Below are 13,909 nucleotides of genomic sequence, written 5' to 3'. Positions count from 1 at the left end.
CTGCCAGCCGTGTTCCCCATCCTGCTGGGAGGCCCAACTGGGAGTAAATGTCAGCCCCCGCACCGCCGCTGTCTCACGCCGCCCTTGCCGTTCTGGCCTCTCTGACTTTGCACGGAGTGAACCCGGGTTCTGCTTCGCACACAGCCGCTGCTCTCCCCTGCTCAGCCCGCCCCACCCACCTGGGCCCCTGGTCCCCACCGGCCCGCAGTGTCTGGAAGAACGGACACCACGGAGACCAGCCTGCCTTGATCCTTCTTGGAGGCAGAACTTCCAGGCAGGAGATAAAACTGGCAGGAATAAAGGTGTTGTGGAAACATGTGCCTGATTTATAAAGAGATTCTGACCCAAATCCTATATATTGTACAGACACTGTTCCTAAGGGGAGGAGTGACTTATTTTCATCATTGTTTTTAATTTGTTTTCTTACGGGTTTACGATTTTGAATTTTTCTTATTTGTTTGAAAGAAAGAATTTTGATTATACCAAGCTGAGTGATTTCAGCCTGTAAAAAGGATGTTGAGTTGTGGGTAAAATATGCAAATGAAGAGAAATATATTGTACAAATTCTATATAAAAAAGTGCAACTGTGTGTGGGGTTTTTCTTCCTTCTGTCTTTCTTTTGAGGATCATACTTGCAGCTTCTGCCCAGCCCAAAGGGATGGAATTGCTGGAATCTCAAGGACTTGTGGTTGACAGGAACCAAAGGTGTGAGACACAAGTCTGCTGCCCCAAGCTAAGCGGGGACGCGGAGACTCCGAGCGCAGTGAAGCGAGGCTCTAATCAACGTTCTTACAAGAGCGGGCGTCTGACGGCGCACTCCGAGCGGTTACAGCAGACCATTTATCTCCTAGCTGAAGTCCCTCCCCTGCTTCCTCATTGGCTTCGTGCTACAGAGGGTACAGCCTTACGCCGACGTGGCCTGGGCCCGCCCACGGGAGGCACAACGTAGTCTGATTAGAACCAGTGGACGTTCCCTGGGGCGACGCAGAGACGTCAGTTCGGTGGCGCGTGCTCATTGCAAAGCCTTTGAAAAAGAATCCCGCCAAACGGAGGCTGGTGGGAGAACTAGGAAGTGAGGTGTCTAAGGGTTTGGGACCCCACTGTGGGAGTGGGGAGGTCCATGCAGATTTCCAATAGGCTGGAAACTACTGTTAACCAGATAGCCCAGCTTTTAGTTGGTACTTCCGGAAATGAATCATCTCCCTTAGTTCTCACAATCCCGCCTTTTCTAAGTTGATTCCATTTTCATTTATATTTCCTTTATTTTTGAGGTCTTGCTCAAACATGCTCAGGAAGTGTGGGCTTTCCTCACAGTCAGGTTTATCTTCCAATAATAATAGGTTATTTTGGACATAAGGCACAGACATTTGTTTCTTAAGAAGAACCTTACGCCCAAGGGGGTTTGCTGTGGTCAGATGCTCCCAGCATTTTTCCAAAATATGTGTTGTTGTTGTTGTTTTTCCACCCAGGGGTCCCAGGTCCTAACCGTTCCTTCTCTGCCTACTGAATCTCATCTTTTCCTATCATATTCCCCACTTTGAATACATGACTCCTAACTGCCGTTAGGAATTGGGACAACGATCGATCTTAACTCCCTCCTGCTGAAAGGGGGCAATGACCGGGGTATGGCAGTCAGGGCAGGTTCCGAGGTCGATCCAGAGGTCCGAGATAACGGGAGGGTGTTTGGAACATTTGGGCTAGCAGGATTTTCTTGGAGGTCTTATTTTTCTGGCATATCATCGGCTTCTACAAATGACATACATAGACTATTAGACTAACAAGCATTAATATTCCGAACGCAATGCCTCCTAGGGAGGAGACCACACCATGGGAAGGAAAGATGCATTGTAGCCATCCCAAAAGTCCCTGACATGTCTGGTCATTTTTTAAAAAATGTAACCACAAGTTTTCCTCTCTCTTCCATATTTATTTGGATCTTGTGACATTGTTGGTTAGAATAATTAAGCAAGTTAACAGTTTTTGGTTCTCGATCCTCGAATCTTCTTTGGCCATCCAGTTGCCACAGGAACAAACTCCACGAGGAGTATTTAACTTTACCTCTCCAATATCCAGGTTACTCTAAGTTCAGACAATTATTTATCCGTCCTGGAGCTAGTAGCACCGTCGTCCCTAATTCAGTCATAATGTCCCTTTCTAGCAAAGGAGTGGGGCTCTCTGACTTTATCAAAAAAGAGGGCGGAAAAAAAAGAGTCTCCCCATATGCACCCCAGGGGCTGAGAGAAAAATTTAGTCATAAGTTTTCTGGAGACGCCTCTAAGAGTTACGCGGCATTTGGATGGTTGGCGGGGGAAAGGACGGAAAAGGCAGTTGAGTGTCAAGAAGGAACTCAAGCGGTTTTCCTTCCGTTTTCCAGAGTTACCCGAGGCTCTGGGTTTCAGTGGACAGTTGGTTCAGGGGGGCCACTGTGATGAGCCCCAGGACCGATCCGCTCCCTTCAGGGACACTGGGTATCTGAGCCCTTGCAGACTGAGGTCCCCGAGGGCATCCGGATCTCCAGCGACCGTCTCCACACAAGGGGCCTGGCTCATGGGGTTTCGACTTCGGTTGTCCCCTCTGAGAACACTCGTGTTTCCAGTGCCCTGAATGGCCTCGGATATGGCACTTGGTGCCAGGACCTTGGGAAGTCTGGTTTGACATAGTATGTAAGGCCGAGACTAAGGCCTTACATTTTTTTAAAATTATTTTTATTTATTTATTTATTTGAGAGAGAGAGAGAGAGAGAGAGCGAGAGAGAGAGAGAGGCAGAGTGTGAGTAGGGGAGAGGGAGACGGGGGCAGAATCCGAAGCAGGCTCCAGGCTCTGAGCTGTCAGCACAAAGCCCAACTCAGGGTCTGAACCCACGAACCACGAGATCATGACCTGAGCTGAAGTCGGACACTCAACCAACTGAGCCACCCAGGTGCCCCAGATTTTTTTTTTTAAGCCTTCTTTCCTGTTCCTGATTCTCCTCTTGATCTCGATAGTCATATATCCAATTGGCAGCTTGTAACAGCTCCTCCAGGGTCCCTTCCGGACCAATAGCCAATTTTTGCAGCTTCCTTTGAATATCAGGGGCCAATTTTGTCTTTCAGACAGATTTGTCCTTTAGAATCTTCTCAGCTTCAGAGCGGGGAGGCCTTTCCAGGAAGGCCACCAGGCTCTTGTCCTATGTCTGTAAAATAGTGGCTAACTTAGCATAATTTAAGGGTTTAACCTTAGACTTTAATTTCTCCAAAACACAAGCTTGGAAGTGGCAGCGATACCAATCCCCCAGCGGGATTAACATAGTCTCAGTTTGGATCTTGGGCTGGAACTGCCTGAAATCCAGTAGGGAACTGGGAGTTCCCTGAAGGACCTCCAGTCCCATGGTAATTAGTTAATGAGTTCCTCATCCCCACATCTTTCAGCTGCTGCCAGAACCCCACATTTCTCTGTCTCATTAAGAGTCTGATTCAACAAAAGCATTATATCTTTCCAGGTCAATTAAAAAACCTACTTAATATTCTGAAAAGCCTTTATATACTTATCCAGACCATCAGAAAATGTACCTAGATATCCTTTCGTCCATCTTAAATCTTACAGTGAAAAAAGTACTTGTAATCTTATCATGGTGGTGCGTCCCTGGGTTTCTCCTTCTGATGCTCCAGCTTCTTGTAGGGGAAACACGCCTGTCACGCTACGGGGAGGGCCTGGGTAAGGTGGGCGGCAGCAGGGAACAGAAGTGCACGTTTGAGGTCTGGGTATATGGATGGAGGACCCGAGGCGGAGGCTGAGGTGAAAGCCTTCGCTTCCTCCCTCTCTAGGTCTGCTTTGGGTACAGGCAAAGGGCCCTCAGTTGTTTACCCTCCTGATGACTGGACTTCAGAAAGGGTTGGCCTGACACCTACCTCGATTGTCTCTTAAGGCCCCCAAAACACTGAACATAGGGACTTCTCCCCATTTCCCCTCACATTTGCAGATCAAGTCCAATCGTAGGATGGCATTACAATCGGTTTTCCCTCGGGCGGCCAGGTTTCCTCCTCCAATTCGCACTGGGGCCAAGCCTCGGGGCAAAAAGAAAATGAGTTGCTTCTTCTTCAGGGTTTGTGGATCAAAGTCATCCCAGTTTTTCAGAATGCATCCCAAAGGGGTATTGGCCTTGGTTAGGCAATTGCCCATCTATAGGAAAAAGAGAAAAAGGCATCCCTTACAGCTGGCCAGGAGAAACCTCATCTTCTAACCCCGCATTCTGGCTGGCTACGGGACCGGCAGCCAGAAGCCCAGTCAGTCTCTCGAGCTGCTGGGAGTAGTTGCTCTTACCCAGGCTTGACCCTACTTCCGAGAGCTGACCTGGTCTTCCCTGATTTCTCCTACCTGTTTCCCGCCCACGGGACCTTGGGAGTATGGACTGTGACCATGAAAGACTCCCATGGTTGTTGAGGGATGCATTAATTTAACTTATCCCAATAGTAATTTATGTATCGATCATAATAAAACCGTTCCTCTTTACAAATCTATTTTAAAAGGCTAGCGAAGGGGCGCCTGGGTGGCGCAGTCGGTTAAGCGTCCGACTTCAGCCAGGTCACGATCTCGCGGTCCGTGAGTTCGAGCCCCGCGTCGGGCTCTGGGCTGATGGCTCAGAGCCTGGAGCCTGCTTCGGATTCTGTGTCTCCCTCTCTCTCTGCCCCTCCCCCGTTCATGCTCTGTCTCTCTCTGTCCCAAAAATAAATAAACGTTGAAAAAAAAAAAATTTAAAAAAAATAAAAAATAAAAAAAATAAAAGGCTAGCGAAAACCATTGGCCCCCCACCCAAGGATAAATTGGCCATCGAAGGGGGGCTAAGAGGGCCAAAGTCGACATCTATTCCCCTGCCTTGTTTTCAGCAATGCCCACACAAATATGTTCCAGCCATGTGGGTGTCCATTTCACAGTCACTAGATTGGTACAAGTTGGCATATACTGGGCTCAGTGTAGCAAAATGGCCCCATGTATCCCGGTAAAACCCTTCTAATATCTTAGTCACCCAACCCTCATATGGCACAGGCATCCATTCCTCTGCCTTGCAGAAACAACACAAATGTGGCACGTTTGGAGGCCGGCAGCAAGGACATTACCATCATCTCCCAGCCTTTGGATCAAAGGAGGGGCAATTTCAACCAAGGCTTGAGCAAATCAACTCAAAAGGGCGTGCTGTCCTGCTCTTTTGGTTAAAATCATAGTTCTTTCCATCTTTTTGGGCAACAGAGGAAGAAAAAAAACTTTATTTTTTTTTCCAAAAGCAGACCAACAATCCAAGAAAACTTTGTCTTTTAACAGAGAGTAAATCAGAATTTTAATCTTATACCAGTGGTTTCGCTGAAGTGAAACCAACCTGAGCATCTTATCAGGCATCTGAGTTATCACCACTAGTTTGTCACCTTAGCAACAGGAAAGTTCTAGAAGAGCCAGCCTTGTGGTATCTCCCCACAGAGAGGTTCTGTCTCCCAAATAGCAGAAGTGCTTCACCCCAACTATGCAGGCATGGCTTGCAGGGCTCAGGGATGCCACCAGCCAGCTGTGGCACCAGGGGCGAGTTCCCTGGCCAGCCAGGCCACCCCATAATGAAGATCAGATAGGGTCACTTACGTCATGAGCAAGGAAAGGGCCTGGCTGTGACAGGCTGTCTTAGGATTCACCATTGTCGTCCTGGACTGCTAGGCATGGAACATCGTGTGACCAACATGAAGGTGACCCACTCCACCCTCACACACTGTGCTGGGCGGGGGCTGGGGGGGTGGTTAGCCTCGGGGGTGACGGCCCTTCTGTGACACCAGCTTTGCTAGCAGCCCTCCAGGTATGTTCACACCCACAGCCGATGGTCGTGATGATGACATGAACATGCCCACACTCACAGAGGGCTTTGTGCCATTCAAAGATTCCAGGTCAGAATTCGAATTACAAGTGGCCACCTGTGTCATCAGCATTGTGACAAGCCATCCTGTGCCTTCTCAGTTCTTCTCCCAGCCCACTGATGGAGGGTCACGTTCCCCTCCCACAGACAGCAGGATCCTGCCAGGAGCCCAGGCTCAGCAGAGACATCCTCACCATCCCCCATGTTATCACCATGACAGCTCAGAGAGGTGGGTGTTGTCCTGTCCATTTTACAGACTGAAAATTTGAGTCTCAGGGCATTAGATCCTCCTTGTTGGCAGGAAACACAGTCTGAAATGATACCATGTCACCCCCTTCGCCAAAGACCATGACTAGAGACAGCAGACAGAATTCAGACTCTCCAGGGATGACCCACAGAGCACAGAGAAGAGCCATGCCAGCTTTCAGCTCCCAGTGCTAGGGGCACAGTATCATTGGTCAAATGTCTCCCACCCCCACTGGGAGCCCAGCCCTCCACCTACTTCTGGAGGCCAGGAGAGGCGGTTGCCTTGGGGGCTGGGGAGAAACTGGAGAGTGATTTGGCCAGTCGTCCAAACTAATATGTGGAGACAGAATAATCCCCCCAACAGGCATCTCTGGGGAGGACCTGCCAACCAGAGATGGGGTGCACTTTGGATTTGGGGTGTGGGGTATAAGAGCTCCCTCTCTCGAGCTCTCCTATTTATAGTGGCAAGTTGGTAGTGATAGACACAGGGGTACCAGCCTTCCCTCCATCTGGTCCTCACTCTCTCTGCTGTTCCTCCCCCACAGAGCCCCAGTGACCTGTGTCACAATAGGATCTTGTAGACATGACTGTGACCTCCAAGCCTGGGTCATAAAAGACAATCACCCTGCCAGGCTGTCTCTGAGAGCAGCCAGCCACCATGCCCTGCAGATGCCCAAGCAGTCCTGTGGAGAGCCATGTATGGAGAGGAACCAGCCGTGTGAGGGATTGCCGGGGAAGGGAGTCTTCTGGCCTCAGTCACACCTTCAGATGAGACCACAGCCCCAAACACCCACCCAACTGCTCCCAAATTGCTGACCTCCAGAAACCAGGAGAGCTCATATGTGTTGATCGTTATACGACTGTAAGTCTTGGAGTACCTAGTTGTATAGGAGGAGGCAGCTAGCGGTTCTGCCCCCTGATGATGAGACGGGACAATCATATTGTCACCTATATGTACCCCACACATGCACACAGAAGTTTTTTTTTTTTTTAATTTTTTTTTCAACGTTTATTTATTTTTTTGGGGACAGAGAGAGACAGAGCATGAACGGGGGAGGAGCAGAGAGAGAGGGAGACACAGAATCGGAAACAGGCTCCAGGCTCCGAGCCATCAGCCCAGAGCCTGACGCGGGGCTCGAACTCACGGACCGTGAGATCGTGACCTGGCTAAAGTCGGACGCTTACCTGACTGCGCCACCCAGGCGCCCCAGCACACAGAAGTTTTTAAATGGGACTGTACATCACCATATTTAAGCTAACACCAGCTGCTATCTTAAATAAATCCTAAAGTCTGCACAGCTAACACAAGAGGGAGGACATTGTGGAGGACACGATGTGTCTGGTGCTTCTCCTCCAAGCAGGAATTATGGACCCAAGACCTCTCTCCCCTGCTGGCTCTCCAATTCAGTCCGAAGATGGGGACAGAGACCACGGGAAGGTCACAGCACTTCTAAACCCTCTGGACTGGAAGTGGCACTTGCTGGACCCACTCATGTTCCACTGGTGAGAGGGGGCTGAGTGCTGAAGATGGGCTCCGGCCTGGGAGCCCCTGCCTGGCAATAGCACCATTCCGTAGAATCCGTGTCATTAGCTACCCATCTCTGCTGTGTTCCTATTCTCTTGCTTCTGAAAATTAGAAGCTGTGTTGTGGACATTGTGGCAGATAGACTTCAAGGTGCACCCAGATCTCTGCGTCCTGATATCCATGGGAACACAGCAGAGGTGATAACACATATGTGATTATGTCCCATAAGAGTGTCACAGTGTCTCCAGTAGACACATCCCCCAGGTGGCCTGAGGAAACCCGTGGCCATGCAGAGAGGGTCTGACCCACATGGAAACTGAGCAGCCTAAGGCCTGAGTGGGGAGGCAGGTCCTGCCTTGGGGGAGGCCTCAGATGGGACCCCAGCCCCAGCCCACACCTTCGTCTCAGGGGACCCAGCTGAGTTGCTCCCGGACTCCCACCCACGGACACCATGAGATAGTAAATGTGCCTTGTTTCAAGCCCCTCTGCACGCACCCGTGTGCCCCCTACATGTATCCACTCACCCCAATGCCCCCCTTCCTGTACCCATCTTCCCCCCTGCACCCACCCGCCCACCGTCACTCCCCCTGCACACACCCACCTGCCCACTTACATGCACCCAACCACCTTCACCTCCCTGCACACACCCACATGGCCCCCCCCACACCCACCTACCTCCCTCATGCACTGCCCTACCCCACTGCCCCTCTCTCCGCACCCACATGTCCCTGCATGCACCCCCACCTTCCCCCTGCCCCTCTGAACACACCCACTGGCCCCCTGCATGTACTCACTTCCCCCCCCTCACGCACACACCTGCCCCCCTGCACACAGCCAGGGGCCTCTCTCTTACATTTTCCTGACATAAGCCAGGATGTATTTTCGGCTCCTGGGATATAGTCTCTGAGATGTGGGTCTCTTGTCTTCATGGTGTTGTCATTACTGAAATGAATTACTTTCTTGTGTCATTTCCACTCACATCTCTGCCTTTGGATTCTGTTGGCATCGAGTGCCCCCACCCGGGGCGCTGTTTGGTGACCCTGGATTGGAGATCTTGCCCCCCTTGGCCCTGTCACAGGACACTGAAAGTTGCAGGGGAGAGATGAGGCCGAGCCCTCCTGGGGAGACCTGGTGCACTGGCAGGGAAGAACCCCGGGCATCACCTCCCAGGGAGGAAAAAGGGGAGCCCACGCCTGCAGCAGGTGCGGCTGAGCCCCTGACGCCCTGAGAGACTGCACAAGACTGGAGCCAGGGAAGCTCTCATCCAAGTTGGAATATGAAGAGGAGAGTTCCCCTCGGGATCTTTCTGGATGCAGATCCTACATTGCTGGAGGTTTACCTCAGAAGAAACCCCAAGAATGGAACTTCTGACTTGTTGTCCTGTAATGTCCTCCCTGGAGGGAAGGTCTGCATGAGTGACAAGATGGTTCTTCCACGTGGCTGTGGGCAGCTGTGGGGCCTCCAGGCAGGTGCTGCTCTGCCCTCAGCGGTGTCCCTGCTCCGCGCCCGTCCTCCCTTCTCCTGGTGTCTGTGAAACAAGCAGAGAAATGGAAGAGCCGGTGAAACTTGGAAGAAGCCGTGTCCCTTTACGTGTTTGGGACCGTCAGACCTGATGCTCACGGGATCGCTATTGTGAGTGTGGGCAGAGGAAACACCCACGGGCACTAAAAGGCTGTTGGCACGAATCATTGCTAACAGTCACAGAATCTGCAGTTTCAGGGCCTGGATCAGGTTAGGGTTAGCCCTCCTGAGACACACCAACATGTCTAACGGCCCCTCTGCCCATAAAGGTTCACGGTGGCTGGGAAGTCACCGCTTCCACCCGACGGACGGTGATAGCACCTCTTGAACCCACCTGCTCAGAGCAGCCCAGGTGGCAGGGACCCGTTTCCAGCTTGGCCTCCCTACTCCACACAAGCACCTGCTCTCCAGCGTCTTCCCTGTTTCTGAGTCTCTCCTCGCTTTCCGTCTGCCTTTCCATCCCCTGTCCCTAACTTCCTGCCGAGTATTCCTACAAGCCAACAGTTCAGCTCGGGCAGGGGAGGTAGGTGGCCAGGAGAGGCTCGCCACACTCAATGAATTTCAGGACATTCTGGCTATTTCCTCCCAGGCCAAAAGACTGCCCAGCTCCCTGGGAGCATCCTGGCTGTTTACTGGCAATGAGGGCACTGTTGAAATCATCATTATTTTCAAATAACAAGTATTGACGAGGATGTGGAGAAGAAGGAACCCTCCTGGTGGGAATGCAAACTGGTGTAGTCACTGTGGAGAACAGTATGAAGGGTCCTCAAAAAGTTAAAAATAGAACCACCCAATGGTTCATAATTCTACTCCTGGGGATTTACCCGAAGGGAAGGCAATCACTGTCTGGAAGAGATCTCCACACCCCCACGTTCATGGCAGCATTGTTCACAATGGCCCGTCATGGAAACAGGTTAAGTGTCCATCCAGCGAGTGATGCCTTTATGAAGGAATATTGCTCAGCTGTAAAAAAGAACAGGCAGATGTGGAGGACGTTATGCTGAGTGAAATAAGCCAGACACACAAGGAAAAGGCTGCGTGGTCTCACTTACATGTGGAGTCTGCTGAACAGGCAGAAGTCGAGTCTTACGTGTGTGGAGCCCCTGGCACCCCACTCAGGCCTGCCGGGGCCCAGGGAAATCAGCGGGGATCTGCTTACCAAGCACAGAATCGTGCAAAACAACACATGCCGTAGCCTCCATCTGGGCATCTCTGTGGTTTGGATGCAGTGGTGGGTGAGCCCAGCAAAGTCTATTTCCGTGGTTCAACCTCAGCTGCCCTAGACAGCATACATCCCTGTGGCTCTCTCGCCAGCCTTGCCCTCCCCAGAGAAGCTTCTAGATGTTGGGAGGGTGTCCTGAGGGTGGAGGGCCGGGCGACGGGTCTGCTCCCTTTGCTCCAACAGGGCCTTGGACCCCCAACAGCCCGAGATGATTCTCTTTGCAGTGGCCCCAGCAGCCCCCTAAGATGCAACGCAACGTCCCTGGTCAGCAGGGGCAGCCACCATAGTCCTCAGTGACCCAGCCCAGGGCCCATCAGCGCTGTGGCCGAGACTTGGGCTGCAGAGGCTGGAATGTGGCCTCTGAACAGCCTGCTGTGCACAGGTCAGGCCCTGTCTCTGTTTCTCTCTCTCAGTCTCTGTCTCTGTGTCTATCCCCCACGTGGTCTCTCTGCTGGGTGCCCTCACAGTCCAGCATGTCACATGGACACTACTTGAGCAGGAGTCCCAAGAGAAGCAGGTACAGCTGCACGGAGCCTCAGGAGTCCCATGGGCCACAGAGCCCACCTGGGGAACTGTGGGAGCCCAGGAAGAGGTCGACTGTCCAAAGCCCAACCCCCAACCACCCCAGGACACAGCTGCCTGGCCAGGTCCCCTCCTGCCTGCAGGTGGCCTCCACAATCCTCAGGGTTGGTGGGCAGCTTCCCACCTCTCTTCCATCTGGATGTGACACCCTCCAGGTCCCTTGTCTTCCATGAGTTGCTGTTAGGTGTGGTGGTGGTGGTGGGGGGTGTCTAGATATGGCTTCTAATTTCAAGCAGGGTCTATGTTCAGGGCTCCTAAATAAGTTCAGATCTCGATTCTGTTTGGATTAGAGAAGGAAGAACATGAAAACGTGAGCAATGAAGCCAACAATAACCCATCATTTAAATCCTGCTTCTCACACTTTGTCTTGGAAACAAAAGTGATCCAAGGAATTCATGCCCAGTCTCCACCCAACAGAACCCTGCTGAGGCATCGATGGCCTTGCAGATCCTCTCCAGCAGGTAAGATGAAGCCAGGTGGATGCAGGCAGGGCCGGCTGCAAGGACAGCTTCTCCGGGAGCTCCCCAAAGTGGGGATCAGCCCGCACATGGGACTTCCAGCTAATCTGGATCAGAACCCTGTGCCCATGTGTCTGGGAACTCATCTCCACCTATCTGCAGGGCCTCCCAGGCTGGTGTGGTTCCTCTACTAGAAATGTGAAATCTTCTGTCACCATATACATTTGGGAAATGCCAGGAGCATCTCCTCAGGATTCAGCCCCAAAACGGATGGGCATGCGCACTGGGCAGGACCCAGCAGCGGAAGCTGAGTGCCAATGTGAGTGTAAGTGGTCGGGCCACCCGGCAAGCATCTGGCAGCTTCCCCTGGAGGGAAGCACTCACCCGGCCTATTAACCGGGACAAATGAAAATACATGCCCCCCACCCCTGCCAAGGCCACCTGCCCCTGTTTGGACAATCACCTGTCTGGACAAGGAGGCCAGCACATCCTGCATGTTGGTGCGGGGGGTGGGGGGACTCAAGCCCCGGAGTGTCAAGGGCACAGCGCTGGCTGCCATCCACCTCTGCCCACTGGGAATGCTCTGGGGAGGGGCCTCTAACCAGACTTGATAGAACATATAGACAGCACACTTTTGTGTGGACTCTTGACACTCAGAACCATGTCTCAGAGATTCATCTGTTTCCTGGCGTGGACCCTTCATTTTCTGTGGCTGAGTGGTGTTCTACCATGTGAACACTCCGGGATTCCTTTGTCCGCTTGGATGGTTCTTAATTTGAGGTTACAATATAGCTGCTATGAACATTCTTTCTTTTTTTTTTCAATATATGAAGTTTATTGTCAAATTGGTTTCCATACAACACCCAGCGCTCATCCCAAAAGGTGCCCTCCTCAATACCCATCGCCCACCCTTCCCTCCCTCCCACCCCCCATCAACCCTCAGTTTGTTCTCAGTGTTTAAGAGTCTCTTATGCTTTGGCTCTCTTCCACTCTAACCTCTTTTTTTCCTTTCCCTCCCCCATGGGTTCCTGTTAAGTTTCTCAGGATCCACATAAGAGTGAAAACATATGGTATCTGTCTTTCTCTGTATGACTTATTTCACTTAGCATCACACTCTCCAGTTCCACCCACGTTGCTACAAAGGGCCATATTTCATTCTTTCTCATTGCCACGTAGTACTCCATTGTGTATATAAACCACAATTTCTTTATCCATTCATCAGTTGATGGACATTTAGGCTCTTTCCATAATTTGGCTATTGTTGAGAGTGCTGCTATAAACATTGGGGTACAAGTGCCCCTATGCATCAGTACTCCTGTATCCCTTGGGTAAATTCCTAGCAGTGCTATTGCTGGGTCATAGGGTAGGTCTATTTTTAATTTTCTGAGGAACCTCCACACTGCTTTCCAGAGCGGCTCCACCAATTTGCATTCCCACCAACAGTGCAAGAGGGTTCCCGTTTCTCCGTGCTATGAGCATTCTTGCACACGCCTTTTGGTGAACATCTGCCCTCAGTTTTGCTGGGTAAACGCTCAGAAGAGGGAGTGCCAGGTTAGAGGGCATGTGCCTGTCTGCCTCGAATGGTGCTGCTGAGCCGATTTCCAAAGCAGCTGTACCGTTTCTGCTCCCCACCAGCTGCTTCACATCCTGGCCAGCACGGAGTATTGTCAACTCCAGAATTCTAGTGGGCGAGTAGTTTAAAAGTACGTTTATTGCAGTGTTAGTTACACTGGAGCGTTGGGGGCAGTTCCTAATTTGGCACTCCTATCTATTTCCCTTTCCTTAGTGTAGTACCCTTGTAGCTGGGCTCGCGGTCACTCAGCTGGCGACTGCACGTCCCAGCTTCCCTTGCAGCTGCAAGTGGCCCCGTGACTAAGTTCTGGTCAATGGTATGTGACAGAGCTGATGCGTGCCACTTCCTGTCCCACCGAATCTCTGAGCATGTCCATTCTTCCCCGCAGATGCCACGCTGCCCACGGTCTGCCTGTCCACCTCTGGCAATGTTATGTTAGAAGTAAAGAGACGTCTACCTTCGTTAAGCCACTGCATTTCAGGTCTCTCTATTACGGCAGCAAGCCGTGCCCCCAAAGGATGCACTGTGGTTGCACATTCACCTGTGGCTCTAACACAGCGACACCTGTGCTCGTTCTGTCTGCTCAGCACCATCCTTTCACCAGGGTGCTGCTCCCACCCAGCCCCGAGGTTCTGTGAAGTGATGGACCCACCCTGCCCGGGCGCAGGCAGGTGGCACAGGTCTGACTGGTCGTGGTTCCCCATCCTGTTCGGGGTTGTAATTTCACGGGTTGGGCATGAGACCCAACTGTAGTCCTCCCATTAGACTCTCAGTATGGTGAGAGAGAGTCTTTGTCATTATCGTGCATTGTGGCTGGAGAGGGAAACCAACCCCAAGCAGAAACAGAGGCAATCAGAGAGAGGGGAGGAGGGAGTCCAACAATGGCGTCTCAGCCCCTGGATCTAGCTGTACC

General features: G+C 51.7%; 1 long non-coding RNA gene across 4 annotated transcripts; it reads left to right on the top strand.

Moving 5' to 3' along the window:
- Nucleotides 1–5,614: 5,614 nt before the first annotated feature.
- On the top strand, nucleotides 5,615–13,663 carry LOC125151559 (uncharacterized). Of its 4 annotated transcripts, none has more exons than XR_007146864.1 (7): nucleotides 5,615–5,705; nucleotides 5,971–6,098; nucleotides 6,661–6,977; nucleotides 10,608–10,765; nucleotides 11,256–11,426; nucleotides 11,586–11,742; nucleotides 13,385–13,663. It is a non-coding gene; the product is annotated as an uncharacterized LOC125151559 (long non-coding RNA). The 4 variants fall into 4 exon arrangements; XR_007146866.1 differs by having other exon boundaries at nucleotides 11,586–11,748; XR_007146865.1 differs by having other exon boundaries at nucleotides 10,567–10,765.
- Nucleotides 13,664–13,909: the final 246 nt, after the last annotated feature.

The sequence above is a fragment of the Prionailurus viverrinus genome, chromosome E1, assembly GCF_022837055.1.
Source record: "Prionailurus viverrinus isolate Anna chromosome E1, UM_Priviv_1.0, whole genome shotgun sequence".
Taxonomy (NCBI): Eukaryota; Metazoa; Chordata; class Mammalia; order Carnivora; family Felidae; genus Prionailurus; species Prionailurus viverrinus.
The sequence above is the reverse complement of the archived record's forward strand: the minus strand, read 5'-3'. Positions and strand labels throughout refer to the sequence as shown.